This window comes from Canis aureus, chromosome 11 (genome assembly GCF_053574225.1).
Source record: "Canis aureus isolate CA01 chromosome 11, VMU_Caureus_v.1.0, whole genome shotgun sequence".
NCBI classification, from domain to species: Eukaryota; Metazoa; Chordata; class Mammalia; order Carnivora; family Canidae; genus Canis; species Canis aureus.
In genome coordinates, this window is record NC_135621.1 from 36,465,337 (window position 1) to 36,482,997 (window position 17,661).

Here is a 17,661-nt window from a genome sequence, read left to right on the forward strand (position 1 = left end):
CAGGATGTGTTACAGCAGCCCTACCACACGGACACCCACAGGGACGTGCATCTCCCCCCTCACCCCGACTCCTGACCCTGCCGGACTGCAGAAGGGCTCAGGGGTCAGCACCCAGCCCCAGCCCCACAGCCTGCTGGGAAAACTCTCCATCTCCTCGGCCAGCTCGCTGGGGTGGACCCGCTGCTGTGGAAAACTGCCCAGGAAGGTAGGCTGCGTCTTTGAACACTACTCACTCTGTTTCCTCTGTTACCTTCAAAATTCCCCTCTGTTGAGTGGAAGAGAAATAAAGCGTGTCTTTATGCAGCCCAGGCTGCCTTGGACAGCACGCTCCGGCCTGAGCCAAGACAGACACAGTGGCTCATTGAGCACTGTGCTCCCTCCGTGTGTTCTGGACACACTACACCGAAGCCCCCGGACCCTCCAAAATGCACACACGTCCATCTGGGTCCTGGGCAGCGAAGGCGGGGTGAAGGCACAGAGGCACCTCGGTTCGCCTGCCGCCCCGACTATCTGTTGACTCAGCGCGTGGGGCATATTTCTTCTCTCCCTTCCAGGATCCCATAATCAGAGGCAGTTACTGCTAATTCCCTGAATGAGCAGGGAGACGGGACATGCGTGATTCCTCATGTGCTGCTCCCAGGGGGAGCCTGGGAGGGGGGCCAGCCTGCGAACCATTTCGGAGGGGTTCCTCATATCTGCTGCAGGGAGCAAAGCAGCACTGTGACTCTGATCCATTTGCTCTCCTGCAAACTGCTGCGTGAGAGGCAGCTTCCTGGAAGACCTCACTCCTTTCTCCACAAACAGCTTCTCAGGTTCTAATCAATCATGTCTTTCACCTGGGAGGATTAGTTAAACACGGACAAGTCTTGTGTTCTAGAACGCGGATCACTGTAAGGAATGGAAAAGGTGGATAAATGGCCCCTTCGGGGAGAGGGTGTGGAAACTTTAAAGTGTATCCTCTTGGTTTCCCTCCCAGGGAGAAGACCCTCCAAACAGTGACCTCAAGATGCTGCCCAGAACACAGACCAGGTCGCCTGAACCTGAAAAACCACCGGGTGTTCGGGGCAGCTGAGAGAGGGCTCTGCCATTGATGAGCTTTGCCGCCTTGTATTACTCAGCTTCCCTGAGCCACATTTCCTTTCTTGATCAATTTCTAAAACAGTAAAGAGGCAGTGTCTAATGATTTTCGCTAGCATGTTGTCCTTTTGCAGAGAATATTCCATGTATCAGAAACCCTGAAACCTCCTGGGTGAGGCCAGAGGCAGGGATGTGGGCTGGGTCACCTGTGGAGCCTTGGCACCTAGAAGGGCTCAATAAATGCTTGCTGAGCAGAAATAAAGACTGACAAGGTCTTCTTTGTTCCTCCACTGCCCCTCGCCTCCTGCCCAACAAAGTCCCTGTGGTTGTGAAGACGGTGTGTGGATGTTTTACTCTGTATCTCATGGGCTGGGGGTGACATTCCAAAGTCCCACGAGTGAAGCTGGCAGGGGCCACTTGTGCATCAGTTAGACCCATCTCAGTTAGCCTGGGGCTATGGACATCATGGGGCTCGGATGCCACAGAGGCCAACAGGGTCACCACATGCACACTGACCTCCTCCAGCATACCACCGTTGGTCCCATTGGGAACCAAGATGGCGGAGTTGGTTTAACAGGTCTATAGCATACCCCAACTACACTCTGGAACTTCCTTTTTTAAAAGATTTTATTTATTCATGAGAGACACACAGAGAGAGGCAGAGACACAGGCAGAGGGAGAAGAATGCTCTCCACAGGGAGCCTGATGTGGGACTCGATCCAGCACCCCGGGATCATGACCTGAACCAAAGACAGACACTTGACCACTGAGCCACCCAGGTGCCCCACTCTGGAACTTCCTAATGCAAACATGCTTCCTGGGTTCACTCTGATTATATTTCCACCCTCCTTTTTACCCCAATCGCTTACCCACTTCCTGGAACACTCTCTATTAGGCTGACTTTCCTGTGTATTCTGTGTGAGGAGCAAGGAATATGGCAAGGCAGTCTGACACTTACTAGGGACTTCTGGCTATGGAAACCAAGGAGGCCCCTGCCTCCCACACACCTTTCCTAGCCTCCGGAGGGTTCCCCAAGTGCATGCTGTCTGAGGAATCATAAACCATGTTCTCCCTCCTCCCCAACCTTCTGCTCAGCCTCTCAGCCTTGGGCTTCTGGGCAAAAGCCTGACAGATCTTTGGGGAACAAGAACAGAGAAGGATTCTATCCCTCACCATCCTGCTGAGGCTAGAGGGGCAGCACTGCCTCCATGTTGGCATCTCTTAAATCAATTAGTAATGAATTAAAAGAAATGCCATGAAGTGGAACATACTTGGCCACAGCTGCAGCTCCAAGGTCAGGAGAATTTGTACTGAGCAGCTGGAAGCCCTTCTGAGTTCTGCAAAGCCACTCACCTCACCACTGTTCAAAAAAAGGGCACGTAGAAAGCTTCCCCATCAAATCCACAAAGCTTCCTGCCATCTCCATCAACTGGGCATGAATGCCATGCTCCCATTCCCCCCAAATCCTCAGAATTTCCCAGATTTTTAAGAAGGGATAAGACAGCAAGGAGCAGAGACCCAAAACACACATGCCAGCAGCCAAAGGATGAGAGAATGAGAGCTAACAGCATGCTCCTTATTGGCTAGACATGGTGTCAGATGCTTCGTGTGTATTTCCTTCAATCCTTACAGTGCAGATGCTGTGAGCCTCTCAATTCTGAATGTGGAGGGGCTGGTGATCTGATGATGAGCTCACACTCTCAGGGAAGGTGGAGGCAGAGATTAATACAGGAAGTAGGGATGAGGGGCTGCAGGGTGATCCTGGCTCACTTTGCGGGAAGGCCAGACGCTAGCATTGGTCTGAAAGTGACCTCGCATCAACCCAGCTTCAGCAAAGGGATGGGGTTGTCTGGCCCAATTCCTTGCTCCTGGTCAGTGGACCGGACAAAGTCTCTAGAGCCTCGGGCTGGGGATAGACGATGCCCAGGAGGTACAAACCCCTACAAGAAGGGTGCAGGAAGCTTCCCTACAAGGTGCACCCTCCTCTGTGCTCTCATTCAGTACAGGGTGTCCTTCCCATGGGGAATCCAGGGACCAGGGACACTGCACCCCCTGCCAGAAGAACCCAGTGTTAACTTCCATGCTCAGCCCTCTCCACACACATCCATATCCTTGGCCATTTCCCATAGTCTGTGGGATCTCCCATGTCTAGTTTGATCTCACCACTAGCACCTACTCCCATATCCCTAAGCCTTTCTAGAAAAGTCTATGTGAGGAGCTGATGGAAAATTCTTTGAGTCCATCAAGAACTAGGATAAGCCCAGAGGATTCTGAATTCTGAATACCTGCTGAGCTGCAGACCCAGAGCCAGAGAGCTGGGGTTCTAATCCTATTTTGCCACTACCTGCTATATGCACCCGGAACATCACTTCACCCCTCTGACTCAGTTTCCTTGCTGGAGAGAATGGTAGCACCTACTTTATGGGGTGATTGATAAAGTTCCATGAGATCATGTAAAATGATGACATAAATATAGATCTCAGACCAGTGTCTGGCTTGTGGGAGGGACCTGAGATTACAGGGTTGTGACATGGTGGCCTCTGTGGCCCTCTCACTCACAGGGAGATAGCATCTTCTTTCTGCTCAGGTACGTGGACTCGCACACATGGCCCGTCCCACTCATACACATCTTGGCATAGCTTGGGGTAGCCGCTGACAGTAGGGTACCTGCCATGCAGTAGGTGCTCAGAAATATTTGTTTGAAGAGGGTAAATGCAGGTAGAAGCCACCTAAAGGTCAACTGATGGATGAGTAGGTGAAGAAAATGTAGCATTTCCATAGAATGAAATGTTATTCAGCCTTGAGAAGGAGGGATTCCTGTCTCATGCTGCGCGAATGAACCCTGAGGACGGGAGGGTCTGTGAAGTAATCCAGTCATCAAAAGATAAATGTCATATGATTCTGCTTGTATGAGGCACCTAAAGTATTTGAACTTAGAGAAACAGAAGTAGAATGGTGGTTGCTGGAGGCGAAGTGGAGGGGAAACAGGGAACTGTTGAGTGGGTGCAGAGTCTCTGTTGTGCAAGATGAAAAAGTTCTAGAGAACTATTGCACAACAACGTGAATATACTTGACACCAATGAACTGCAGACTTGGTGATGCTTATGGCAAATTTCACGTTATGTGTTGTCTACCACAATTTATAAAAAGGAAAGATGCCTCCGTTTACAAAATGGATGGTCCCTGGGTCCAGGGAAGAGCAGGCTGGCCCAGCATGTGGGTGGGGAGTACCTGCGGCTCCTGGCCCTTTGCACCTGCTTCCAGGGGGAAACAGAGCTCAAGATCAAAACCAACAAGGCTCATCAGCTCACAGCCTCATTTCAACCTGCAAGCGGTGTTGGGGCTTCCAAGATGGAGTGGTTGGCTCTTCCAGACTGAGTTTGTAAATGCTGCCTTCTGTCTTGGGCCTTAGGGATTTAGGACCTGGCCAGTTAATGGTAAACACAGCAGTGGTAGAACAGTTTCTAAATGACACACACACACTGCTCTCCAGAGGCAAGCTGGCCAGATATACACCAGTGCTCAGGGCCGGCTGGTTGGAGCTACTTTGCAAGGTGGCCGCTGTGCCCCTCACTGCCCGCCCCCACACCTTGTCTAGTGCCTTCCTCTCTTCTTGGGACAACCCAGGATGTGGGACCCCATCAGCTGCTGCCTGTGGGGCCAATAGGCACAGCTCCCCAGCGAGCGGCTTCCCTTTGCATAATTAGATCAATTATCCTGCTGCCGACAATTACTGTCATTGCCTGGTGCCACTTTTAGTTTATTTGGCAGTTATTCTTCTCCTCTCAATCAAACTACAAGTAGGATGGCACCGAAAATGTAAATGACTGTTAAAAAACACTTAGAACTCTCTGCATTTTTCATGAATCTCTAAGAACTGGGTGAGTGAGAAGGATGGCACAAACATGGGCTGACCACGGTGGGTAAAAATCACATGTCCTTTATACTTCCCAGCCCCCCTACATGCATCTACTTATCCTTACTCTACCCCACCCTGTTGCCCTCCTTGTCTGGTGTCACCTAAACCAGAGGTCCTGCTCCTGAAGAGACACAGAAAAGAGATAAAATGTTAACTCTGTATAAGGTGAAGACTAGGGTCAGGGGGGATACCCCCAGAAAACACCTACTGAGAGCTTCTGGAAACAAGATCCGGATAAGAAAATAGGTCAGGTTAACAAGAGCTGGGACTGGAAGGAGCCAAGGGCAGTAGAAAGAATAAATTTAAAAAAAGATTTTTTTAAATTAGGAATAAAGAGCAATAAATAAAGACTTTGGGGAAAGAGAAGAGGGGACTGGGGGTCTTGGGGTTGGGTTTTGTTTCATCAAAACCTCCCAGAATGGCCTTGGGTTGGTCACTTCTGCTCAATGCTCCCACCAGCACAAGCAGCAGTGGCCAGGGAGGGGCCCGGCCAGAGAACCCCAGGTTGGACCCGCCTGCAGGTGAGGGCTGTGTAGAGGGGGTGAGGGGCTTCTCCCACCCCCAATATAGAACTACTCTCTTTCATCTAGGGTTCCAAGTTAATATTTGTTTACGGTGTTTTTCTTCTCAAAAACATTGGCAGGGGGTGGGGGCACTGCTGTGATGTGTGGTTATAAATGGCACGGTGCCTTGAACAGAGCACATAATCAATGTTAATTAAATTATAGGCACTCAAACATCCCCCATTTCAAAATGAACAATCCAGGTGTCATATTCTTGGCTCACGCTAAACCTTTTCAGTGAGAATCCACAGGTCATTTTCACATGAACAGACACCAAATTGTAAAACAGGGCTCTTACAACCAGTATTAATTTTTTAATGCAAATAAGAATTGAGCATAAAGCTTTAGAGTCACTTAGAAATTAATCCAATGGTGTTATGCTGGATGGCTTTAAACCAGGAGAGGTAATGGCAATGGCATCCTGATAAAATCCAGATATAATAAGAGGCCTTTTTAGCTATCGTGAAAATGGGGCTGAAAATGAAGAATGATAGTAATGATGATTAATAAATACTACATGCTCAGCTCTTCACAAGAATCAAATCATTTAACCCGTGACAATCCCATGAGCAGGGCCATTATTGTCTGTGATTTGCCCAATGATCATAGTGGATGTAACCTCAGGCTGTGTGGCTTCCCGATGTTCAGTTCTTAACCACCCCACACTTGCCAGGCCCTCAGCAACACTGCCTGAGGGAGTGCCTACTGTGTGCAGGACCCCCGGGTCAAAGCTCATCAAGGACTGCTGTGCCTCCTACATTTTAGCCTGAAATCCAGTCTGATTTCAAATTCCAGCCCACATGGAATTACCCTCCCTGGCTGGCAAAGGCCTGTATGGGAACCTGGTTCCTCCTCTTCTGCCCTGTAGACTCTGCAAACACATGGGTCGCCACTCCCACTATCATCTCCTCCTGCAGTGCCCTCCTACCGCTGGCACTGGGCCTGCAGCTCCAAAGTGAATAAGCAGGTGTGAGAGTGACCCTTTCACAGACTTGGCTTCCAACTAGTGAGATTAACTGGGCAAATGCCCACACACCCCAGGGTTGATGAGGTATTTAGATCATGGCACCTAGAGTTTAAAGCATAAATAGAAGATTCTCTACCTGGAAATAGAAATGTAAAACACATCCCCCAACTCACTAGCTTCTGGCTACAGCGGCAGGAGACCCTGATGAAGAGTCAGACCAAAGCCCTCTGAATAGCTGCCCCTCCGCCCCCATCTAGGTGACCTTCCCAGCAGCGTCATCGAGGCCACTTCTCCCTTGCTGGAAGTCTGAAGGATGTAGATGAAAACAAACCAGGGAAGTTCCTAAATTTTTTTGACCACACGCCCAGCACTGAAGACAGAGTGGGTAATTTTCATTATTGCAAAACGCTGAGTTGCAGAGCAATGCCATAACCCTGCATCCTCCTCCCTCCCCACCTCTACTTCTCACCAGTCCTCCCTCAACCCTTCTGTTTGCCCTGGTGGACAGGGAAAGCTTTCTTCTAGAACCGAGGGACCCAGTGATTAACAAAGTGCCTCCTGAGGACCCAGGGCTGCCAGGACACTGGTTCCAGGGGCCGGCAGCCTCCTGCCTCTGTATGGGAATTTACTAGGATCTCGCTGGTGACCTCCATCATGGCAGGTCACTGCACGGAGCACTGCGTTCCCATTCTGTTATTCCAAGGGGTGTCTTTTTCTCCTTCTTGCCTACTTTGTATGCAACTGGCATGAAACTCATAATCTGTCAAGCACACAATACTCTAACTCCTGGGCAAATCTGTGTCCAGAGAGTTGGTATGTTAAAGATTTTATTCTTTTTTTTTTTTTAATTGCTCCATTGTGGAAGAGGCCCTTGAAGGCTTTAAAAAAGCCACATCAGTCCACCCCCTTAGGCTGGCCTAAGCTGTGCTTGGAGAGGAAGTTCTGGAAAACTGATCTGAGTCCAATCCTAGCCCTGCTGCTGTGTAACCTCAGGCAAGACTTGAGACTCTCTGAACCCATTTTTTCCTTGCCTGCGAGGGGCTCATAATAGCATGTGCCTAGCAGAGTTGGCTAGCAAGATGAGAAATAGTATGTGCAGCATGCCCTGTAACATAACATCTTGCCCTGTACATAGAAAATACTTAGGACAAGATAGGGAATACTGCAGTTATGATTATGGGTAATAGTAAAGTTACCCACATCTCTAACATGGCAAGGGTTGGTGACCTCAGCTCTGGTACATTGGGAGCACCAGTAGGGCACAGAACAAACTATTGACAGACATGTGTTGGCTATTCTCCATTTGCTCTTCTTTCTGTCCTCCCATCCATCCTCTACCCCTCTCTCTTCCCCAGGAGGCTGATCCCATGGACCACATCAGCAAGCCTCCAGGCTGATTGTTGGATGACCTGTTTCAGTTTGGCCAATATGAGGAAAGAACCAGCAGAAGGGAGGGAGGGAGGGAGTGGGAGAGAGAGAAGGAGAAAGAAAGGGGAGAGGAGAGTGGACAAAGGACAGAGATTAGGCTGTATATCTCCTGCTTCCACTACAGTTCTATTGCCTCATTCCTTCAGGCCATCCCTTCAGTGGCAATGGCTTATCTCTATGGCCAGTCTCAGGGCACCTGAAACCTTACTGGTTACCTTGTTCCTGCTCACATCTCTGCAAGTGGTTCCTTCAGTAGGGAGTTTCAAAGGTTGAATCTGTTTCCTGCTAACCCACTGAAGTACTACGGCCATCCCTTCAGTGGATGGCATAATGATAAAGGGAGTGGTCCAGAGGGAGCCCAACTTTGGGGATGTCCCCAAATGACCTTGCTCCTAGGTTGTAACTTTGAAACCCTGGCTGGACTAAAGTGAAACCAAATGCAGACCAGGCACTTGTACCATATCAGATGCCTAGGGCTTTCAGGGATGTCCATTCCAGGGGTGCTTGGGTGGCTCAATTGGTTAAGTGTCTGCCTTCGACACAGGTCATGATCCTGGGGTCCTGGGATCAAGCCTCACATCAGGCTCCCTGCTCAGTGGGGCATCTGCTTCTCCCTCTGCCCCTTCCTCTGTTCATGCTCTCTCTCTCAAATAAATAAATAAAATCCAAAAAATTTTTAAAAAGAGGAAGGTACGTTCCGTATAATAGCAAAAGGATGGAAACGACATAAATGCACAACAGTGGGGGCCTGGTTAAGTGGGGGGTAACAGAAACAGGATGTGTGTGGTAGTCAGCCCCCACGGTGGCTCTGAAGGACCCTTCCTCCTGGTATTCATGTCCTCCAACACTAAACAGAGATGACCCGTGTGACAAATAGACTACTACCCAAGTGGCAGTGTGTGACCCTCAAAGCTAGGTCAGAGAAAAGACATAGCTTCTTCTTAGATGTCTCCCTCTGGAATCATTCATTCTAGAGGAAACCAGCTGCCATGCTGAGAGGACACTCAAGCCACCAGTGGAAAGGCCACATGGAAAAGCACCACTTGTCAGCAGCGGGAGTGAACCACCTTGGAAGAGGTCCTCCTGTCCAGCCTTCAGGTGATTATGGCCCAGGCAACAAGTGACTGCAACCCAAACCAGAATTGCCCAACCAAGTCACTCTCAAATTCCTGACCCACAGAAACTGTAAGAGATCATGATTATTGTTTCAGCCACTAAATAGTGGGGGTGATTTACTGTATCAACAGATATAGTAAATGTAAATGGAAACATTGTACAGTAGATAAAAATTGTAATTTGGAGCACTATTTCATGAAGCAGAAAATGCTCACAATCTATTAAGTCAAAAGAACAAGATATAGGCTACGTTCTCATTTTTAAAAAATTTATATTTTTATATATTTCTCAAAAATGACTGGAAGAAAATAAATTTAGATGCTTACTTACATTGATTACCTTTGAGTAAAAGAATTAAAGTCCTTCTAATTTTCTTTATGTCTTCCTGTGTTTTCCAAAGTGATCACTTTTTATAATTCAAAAAATAACTTTCCTGGCATATATATTATTTTTTTATGGAAGTTTACTTTACATAAGTGAAAATGTTTGGCTCCAGCTTTCAAGAGGAGCCTGTTGACTTACAGCAGGAAAACACAAAGACAATGCCCACCTTGCAGGCTGCCCCCGGTCCCCTTCCTGATCTCATCTTGCTTCCTTCCTGTAGATCTAGCCTGGCACCTCCACGACAGCATCCAGCCCAGAGTATCCTTCAGAGAGTCAGAGAAGCTTGGATGTGACTGGGACCCTCAGAGGTTCCACTTACTGCACTGTGACAATGGACTGCCCAGGCTCTTCTTGAATACTTCCTGTGATGGGGAGCTCACCTCCATGAGGCAGCCCATCCAATGGCAAGCAACTATCATTGTTAGAAATGTCTCACTGAGCATTTTGGCGGCTGCTGTTGGTTGGGGCTGTCCCGTATCTAAGGCAGGAAGATGATGGCCGCAAAGAAGACGGAAAGGTCACTGGAGTTGATCAACTCTAGACTCCAACTAGTTATGAAAAGCGGAAAGTACGTGCTGGTGTACAACCAGATTCTGATAATGATCAGACACAGCAAAGCAAAACTGGTCATCCTGGCCAACAACTGCCTGGCTTTGAGGAAATCTGAAATAGAATACTATGCCATGTTGGCCTAAACTGGTGTCCATCACTACAATGGCAATAATATTGAATTGGGCACAGCATGTGGGAAATACTATAGAGTATGCACTGATATCATTGATCCAAGTGATTCTGATATAATTAGAAGCATGCCAGAACAGACTGGTGAAAAGTAAATCACGCAAAATTTTTCTTTTTTTTTTTAATTTTTCTTTAATAAAACTGGGCAGAGCTTGTTTTAAAGGAAAAAGAAAAAAAGAAAAAAGAAATGTCTCACTAAGATGAATGGCTATGCCCCTTAAAGTTGGTCACTTACTTAAACAGGAAAGAATGGCTGGTGTGCAAGCACCATGACAGCAGGCGCGCTTTGCTTTGCTTATTGCTGTATCCTTTGTACCCAGCACAGTACCCAATATACAGGAGGTATGCAAATATTTCCTGAATGAATGACTGAGTAGGTGAATGGATGAACAGAGAGCATTTACCAGGCACTTAACACTCTGGGAGCTCAGCCTTGAGTCGAATGCATCCCATCTTGGCCTTCTTAGAGTTTAGAGCCTGGCAGTCGAGATGGGCATCAACGAGTAGTAACTAAATAACGAACTGATGAGTGTAATGAAGGAGCACTTCAAGGGGCTCCAGGTCATCTGGTTTAGGGAGGTCCCAGGAAAGCTTTCCTGAGAAAGCAACATTTAGGACATGGTCTGAAGAAAAGGCAGGTGCTGGCCAAGCAAAGCTGGGGGGAGAAGAACGAGGAGGGGGAGGAGGAGGAATGTTGCAAGCAGAAAAGAGGACAAGTGGGGACCATAGAAGCTCAGGGCGAGAGAGAAACAGAAGAGTGACAGTGGGCAGGGCCACTGAGGGAAGGGTGAGGCAGAGACAGGGCCTTGGAAGCAGGACACAGAGGGGGGTGATGTGTGCAGACCATCACACCTGCATCCATCCTCCGGGTAGCAGCAGGTTCAGCCGGCGACATTGTGCACATGGCACTCAGGAAAGGGCTAGGCAGGGGCTGATGTGGGCTGGGTGATGGATGGTACGGCCCCACCGTCGGGGCCCCTGGAGAACCACATCGGCTGGACCACCACAATGACCAGCTTGGATGAGGCAGGGCCAGTGAGGGTGAGCATGGCAGGTGGATGGCTGCCTGCTAGAAGCCCGGCCAACCTGCTGGGAGGTGTTCACCCCTTTAGGATCAAGAACTGTGCTCTGTAAACTCATCTGCTTTGCTGCTATTGTTTTTTTTCTCGTTTTGGATTTATCCTACCTACCTTTATCCTTTCATTTATCCTAAACGAAGTATTTCGTTTATCCTTTCATTTCCTAGTTTAATTTCCTTTTAATAAAGCCCTAATCTTGTCTTGGCTCACCTAATGGGAAAAGGGATTAGTTTCTGGCTAACCCAGGAGGAAGGGGGGGGGCAACTGGGGGCCCTTGGGGTCCCGAGAGGGGAAAGTAGGGGTCAGGGATGTACTTCCTAGCCCTGGCAGAGACTGAAACTTGAGGAAGGGGGGCAAAATAAGAGCCACCAAGGTGCCCACCCTGCCCCTGGGTCACTGCTCCCTGAGCTAGTGCCAAACTTCCAATACAAATGTCTCTTCCAAAGCCGGAGCAGGGAGGCCTGAACTCCAGTCCTGGCCTATCCCCTGGCCCTGCTCTGGGTAAGTTCTTAAACCCCCACTTCAAGCCTCAATTTCTACACTTGTGTGATAGACTAATAACCAGGGTTTCTGCCACAGAGGATTCTTGCAAGTACCTGGCACAGAGAGAGTGCATTTGAAAGTCTGATGAACCCTGCTTCAGGGGTTGGTCCTTGGGGGTCAGTCCTCTGGGGTACACGCAGAGAAGCCATGGACCTGCTCCAGGACCCGGGGCCAGTCTCTGTAACCACCCCTCTCAGCTCTGACCAGACTCTCCCAGACTCAGGCACCTACGAGGTCTAAGTTCAACCCCACTTTCCGGGGACAGACCCATGTTGGAGACGCCAATATTCTTCTCCTACCCCTCCTGGCCAGCCCTGCTGTCTTACTCTAGGACAGAACCACCGGGTCGGGAGTGTGCAAGCCGAGGCCACAGTGCTCGCTGCATACGGAAGGTCCATGACTCAAGCCCAGACTCCAACTCTAGGGCTCTTTCCTCTGCCTCCTAATGCTGTTCCCGAGACCCCAAAACATGGAGCAGGAAAGTTCCTCAGGAAGGAAGGCAGATTGGCTAGTCGGGATGCCTAGGCAGCGCCGGTCAACACCAGTGAGCACAGGTATGCCTTTTGAAGGGAGAAGACTGGCCCCATGTTGGACACTGGAGGTAGAAAACAGAATCTGGTCTTGATGAAGGATGGAACATAGGAGAAGCTAATTAGAAGGTAACAGAGGAAAGCATCAGGTGGGTGGGTGATATCCCAGGAGGCTGTCTCATGTCATTTTAAGGGTGGAGAGTCAAAAGGCAACCTGAGATGAAATGTATCAGAGGAGGATGTCTGAAAGGTGGGGAGTAAACCATTCGAGGGACTTCTGGAAAGTTCTCCAAATGGACAGATATTCAGGAGTGTGTGCTCTGGGTGTGTCAGGTAAAGGCTGCAAGATGCGCATCCAGCCTCTGTGCAGTGATAAAGACCGTGATTAGCACAAGGAAGCCTTTCTCAAGATGAAACTGTTCTCTTTTCCATGAGTCATTTCAAATTATACCAGCCCACTCCCTGGGAGAAACCCTCTTCAAGAAAACCAGCCTCCAGCAGAAGGTGGCAAAGTTGAGGACACCAAACAAGTCCCCTTCCTGGTTAACTGCACTCCTGCACTCCAGGAAACTCAACTTTATTCCTTTGGTACCAAGAGGAAGCCAGTGGAAGTGTCTGCTTAGGAGAGGACTGTGGGGAGGCATTCTGACGTGCCCTGTTATCGCCCTGCGTTGAAACAGTGAAGGCTGTGCTTTATAGGAGCCTATGAACACTTACTTCGTGAGATTCAGACCAGACTCTGGCACAACTGACATTTCCATCCCTGATCTAGAATGAACTGTTCAAGACAAAGCAATTTTCCAGATAAGAGAAAGCTCTCTAAATGCAAACTCACAAAAATAATGATTAAACTTTCTCGTTTGTATGAATAGAAGGTATCAGAATGTTCTTTCTCTAGATTCTCAAAATGAGAATCTCCTGAACAGGTCAGGGTCATGTAAGAGACATGCTGAAGAAATGCAGACTTGTCACAGATAATCCTACATCAGCAGATGACCTCACCCTGTGGCAGACAGGCCCTCCCACAATAGAGCAGGAAAGCTACAAGTCTTGGATTTAGAAGTTTTGGGGCATAATCCCAATAGCTGCTGTTGACCCAAGCGCCCTCTGAGCTTCCACGTCTATACGTCTATACAGTGGGTATCAATGAAGACCAACTTAATAGGATTTTTTTTTTTTTGAGAAGTTAAATGAGATGTCTTAAAACATGGCATGTAATTAGTATGGTAGTTTATTCTGGAAAATACTTTCAAATGTAACTAAGAGTTGGAAATAAACCCTAAAACTTCAGCAGCCTTTACTTGACTACATATCCAGCAGCATAATCTTTTCATTTAAAAAAAAAATTCTCATTTTTATTGTTTTAATGAAAAAAAGTGATAATAAATGTTGACTGTAAAAAATTCTAAATATCAAAAATAATTTGAAAGGGTAAATTTTATGAGATAAAAAGTAATTTTAAGTCTCTTGAACATGCTTACTGGCTCTGATAAAGCAACCACCCAGACACAGGCTTGAGGTTTTGTCAGATATCTTCCCAGCGTTTTAAGAAATGCACAGACATTCTGTCTTCACAATGATAGAATTATTCTATGCATGTTGCTTTGTAATCTTTTCTCATTTACAGTGTCTCATAAACATTCTTTCATATTAAAAATCATAGTTGTGTACTGTCATTCTAAAGGCCGTTCAGGATTCTGCAGTATGGATGTACTATCCTTTAATCTCTGATGAGTGATTTCTGGTGATTTTTAATTTTTCACTGCTATGAACAACACTGAGATGAGTATCTATGTCCCTGCACACTTTTCCAATTGAGTATCTCAGCAGCAGAGCTACTGAAATGCAGGACTAGATAATTCTCGATAGTGGGCACTGCCCTGTGCCCTGGAGGATGTCTAAGCAGCACCCCTGGCCTCTGCCCATGAGATGCCAGTAGCAGCTCACCAGAGGGCAAAAACCAAAATGGACAGATGTCGCCAAATATCTCCCTTACCAGGGTTGGGGGTGGGGAGTAGGGCACAAAATGCTCCCTGGTTGAGAACTACTGCCTTTTTTTTTTTTTTTTTTTTTGAGAACTACTGCTTTAGGATAAACTCCTAGACATGGAATCGCCAGACCAGGTTTCTATACTTCTTATCTTGTTACCCATTACAAAATGCCCTTCACAGATCAAGTGCTCCTGCCACAACTGGGGAGATCTAGCCTCCCTTCCATTTTTGCCAGTGTAATGGTGAGCAGATCAGCCCATTGTTTTGTTCTGTTTTTTTTTTTTCCTAATTAAATTAATAGACTTTTTTTTTTTTTTTGAGCAATTTTCAGTTTACAGAAAAACTGAATGGAAAATACAAAGTTTCATTTAGCTACTCACCTCCAGTTTCTATTATTCACATCTTCCACTGGTGTGGTACCTTTGCTAAGCTGATGAGCCCTAATTGATAATTGCTTTTAACTAATGTCTGTAGTTTATATTAGGGGGTTCATTCTTTGTATAATAACATGTATCCACCATTACAGTAGCATACAGGATAGCTTCAGCACCCTAAAAATCCCTGTGCTCATCCTATTCATCCCTTCTTCATCCCTAACCCCTAGAAAACACTGATCATTTTACTGCCCCCATAGTTTTGCCTTTTCCAGAATGTCATACAGCTGGAATCAAACACTATGTAGCCTTGGTAATATGCTACATACAAGTTTCCTCTACATCTTTTCATAGCTCATTTCTTTTTTTTTTTTTCATAGTTCATTTCTTAATAGAGCTAAATAACATTCCATTGTAGGGATGTACCATCGTTTATTTATCCATGAACCTCCTGAAGGGCATCTTGGTTACTTCTAAGTTTTGGCAATTATTAGTAAACCTGTTATAAACATGTGCAAGTTTTTGAATGGAAGTTTTTTTTTTTTTTTTAAGATTTTGTTTATTCATGAGAGACAGAGAGAGAGAGAGAGAGAGAGAGAGAGGCAGAGGCACAGGCAGAGGGAGAAGCAGGCTCCCTGCAGGGAGCCTGATGTGGGACTGGATCCCAGGAATCCAGGATCACAACCTGAGCCGAAGGCAGATGCTCAACCACTGAGCCACACAGGTGCCCCAGGACGTAAGTTTTCAACTCATCTGGGTAAATACTTCGGAGTAGAATCACTGGGTTGTATGAAGTAAGACTACGCTTCATTTTGTAAGAAACTGCCAAACTGTCTTCCAAAGTGGTTGCACCATTTTGCATTCCCACCAGCAACGAATGAGAGCTCCAGTCACTCCACATCATTACCCACATTTAGTGGCATCACTGTCTTGGATTTTAGTCATTCTAATAAGTATACTTGCCTCTCATTATTGTTTTAATTTTTAATTCCCTAGTGACATGATGCTGAGCATCTTTTCATGTGCTTATTTGCCGTCTGTGTATATTTTTTGGTCAGGTATTCAGGTCTTCGACCTATTCTGAATTTGGTTCCATTCTTATCGTTGAAGTCTAAAACTTCTTTGAATAGGTTGGACATCAGTTTTTTTATCAGATATATTTGGCAAATATTTTCTCCCAGTCTGTGGCTTATCTTTCCATTCTCTTCACAGTGTCTTATGAAGAGCAGAAATTTTTAATGAGATCCAACTTACAAATTTTTTTCTTTCATAGATTGTGCTTCTGCTGTTGTATTTCAAAAGTCATTTCCAAACCCATGGCCACCTATATTTCCCCAAACGTGATCTCTTAGGAGTTATCTTCTACAGTTTTGCATTTAGCATTTAGGTCTATGATCCAATTTGAGTTAATTTTTATGAAAGGAATAAGGTCTGTGTTGAATTCACTGTTTAATTTCCCTATTTAAAAAATTATTAGCGAGGTCAGGCATTTGTACTCTCTTCTGAACTGTTTGGATGTGTTCTTTGTCCTAAGTTTTTGGTTATGTTATTCATGTCCAGCTATATTTATTTTTTGCTATTTAAATATTGGTTTTATACAGAGTAGGTGTTACCCATTTTAAGTATACTGCTTGATGAATTTCTATAGATGTAAAGTCCGTTAACAATTGCAACTACCACCACATCCAAATTTTAAGATCCATAACCCTAAACCGTTCCCTCAAGCCCCCTGTAATCACTCTGTCACCCCAACCCCAAGCAACAAGTAGTCTGCTACCACCACAGCCTGGCCTTTTCTAGAATTTCATACAAACGGGATTAGATAAGTTTGCAGTTTTTCGGAGTCTGACTCCCTTCATTTAGCACGTTTTGCTGAGATTTGCCCTCACTGCTGTACCTATTGGCACTTGTTTCTTTTTGTTCCTGAGCAGCATTCTAGTACCTGGATATACCACATTGTATACATCCATTTGCAAGTCTGTAGACATTTGGGTTGTGTCCAGTTTAGGTCCTTTAGGAAAAATACTATGAATGCTCATCTACAGTCTTGGTACTGTGACCAGCTGCTTTAAAATATTTTGTCATGTTCATCTTCAACCCATAATAGACAAAGCATGTCCTTATTACAGGCCAAACCATGTCAACTGATACCAAGAAAGGGCAGTAAGCACTGTGTGACTCTAGACCTAGATTTCAAAGCACAGAACCAGGAGTTACCACCACATGCCTCCTTGACTGAAGGATGGCATAAAATTCTAACAAAAGGTCATAGGAAGCCAGATGTTAACTCCAAGAACTCCAATCCCTGGAAGCTACCCAACAAACCAAGGTGCACCTAGAGTATCAAGACCAGGAAATGGACTGCACACTGACATTTTCAAGTTTAGCACACTCCCAAACTGGCATTTCTAGAAAAGACATTCTCAGCTGGAGTGCCAGGAGAAAAGGCATGTGCATAGCTCTCTGGCTCTGTGCCTGCCACTGGTATTTGGGATGTGTTCAACTCAAAGCCACTGCTCTTTAAAGACTGCTGGTGCCTTTCTGGTTTTAGGAAGGAGGAGGGGAAAAGCTTGAAACTCAAGTTACAGCCAACAACAGGAATTAGAGGACCTGGACCCGTTCAGATAAAGACACTTCTCCCCCCCACCCCCCATATTCAAGGAAGATTTCCACCAAAGTGATGCAGGAAGGGGAATGGGAGACAAATGATCCACAGCTCTTTCCTTTCAAAGTGATCAGGCCAAAGGAAGGCAATTCCAAGCAGACACATAAACTGGTTTTTGGTGTTACCCCAACCTTAATTTCTTACCATATGTGCCCACCCCATCCCACTCCCTCCAAGCCCCAAGTATTCCCTTTATCATGAGAGTGGCAGGTGCTGGACACCATTTTCTATCCCATCTTGGTTTGGAGGGTCAGGACACATGGCTGACCTTTCTCCACATCCCC

At 46.5% G+C, this 17,661-nt stretch overlaps 1 protein-coding gene and 1 pseudogene across 5 annotated transcripts in view; one reads left to right on the forward strand and one right to left on the reverse strand.

Moving 5' to 3' along the window:
* The window catches only part of CHST11 (carbohydrate sulfotransferase 11), a 259,266-nt gene that overhangs the window by 89,207 nt on the left and 152,398 nt on the right, over positions 1 to 17,661 (reverse strand). The gene's annotated exons all lie outside the window — the stretch shown is intronic.
* On the forward strand, positions 9,946 to 10,304 carry LOC144323025 (large ribosomal subunit protein eL30 pseudogene; annotated as a pseudogene).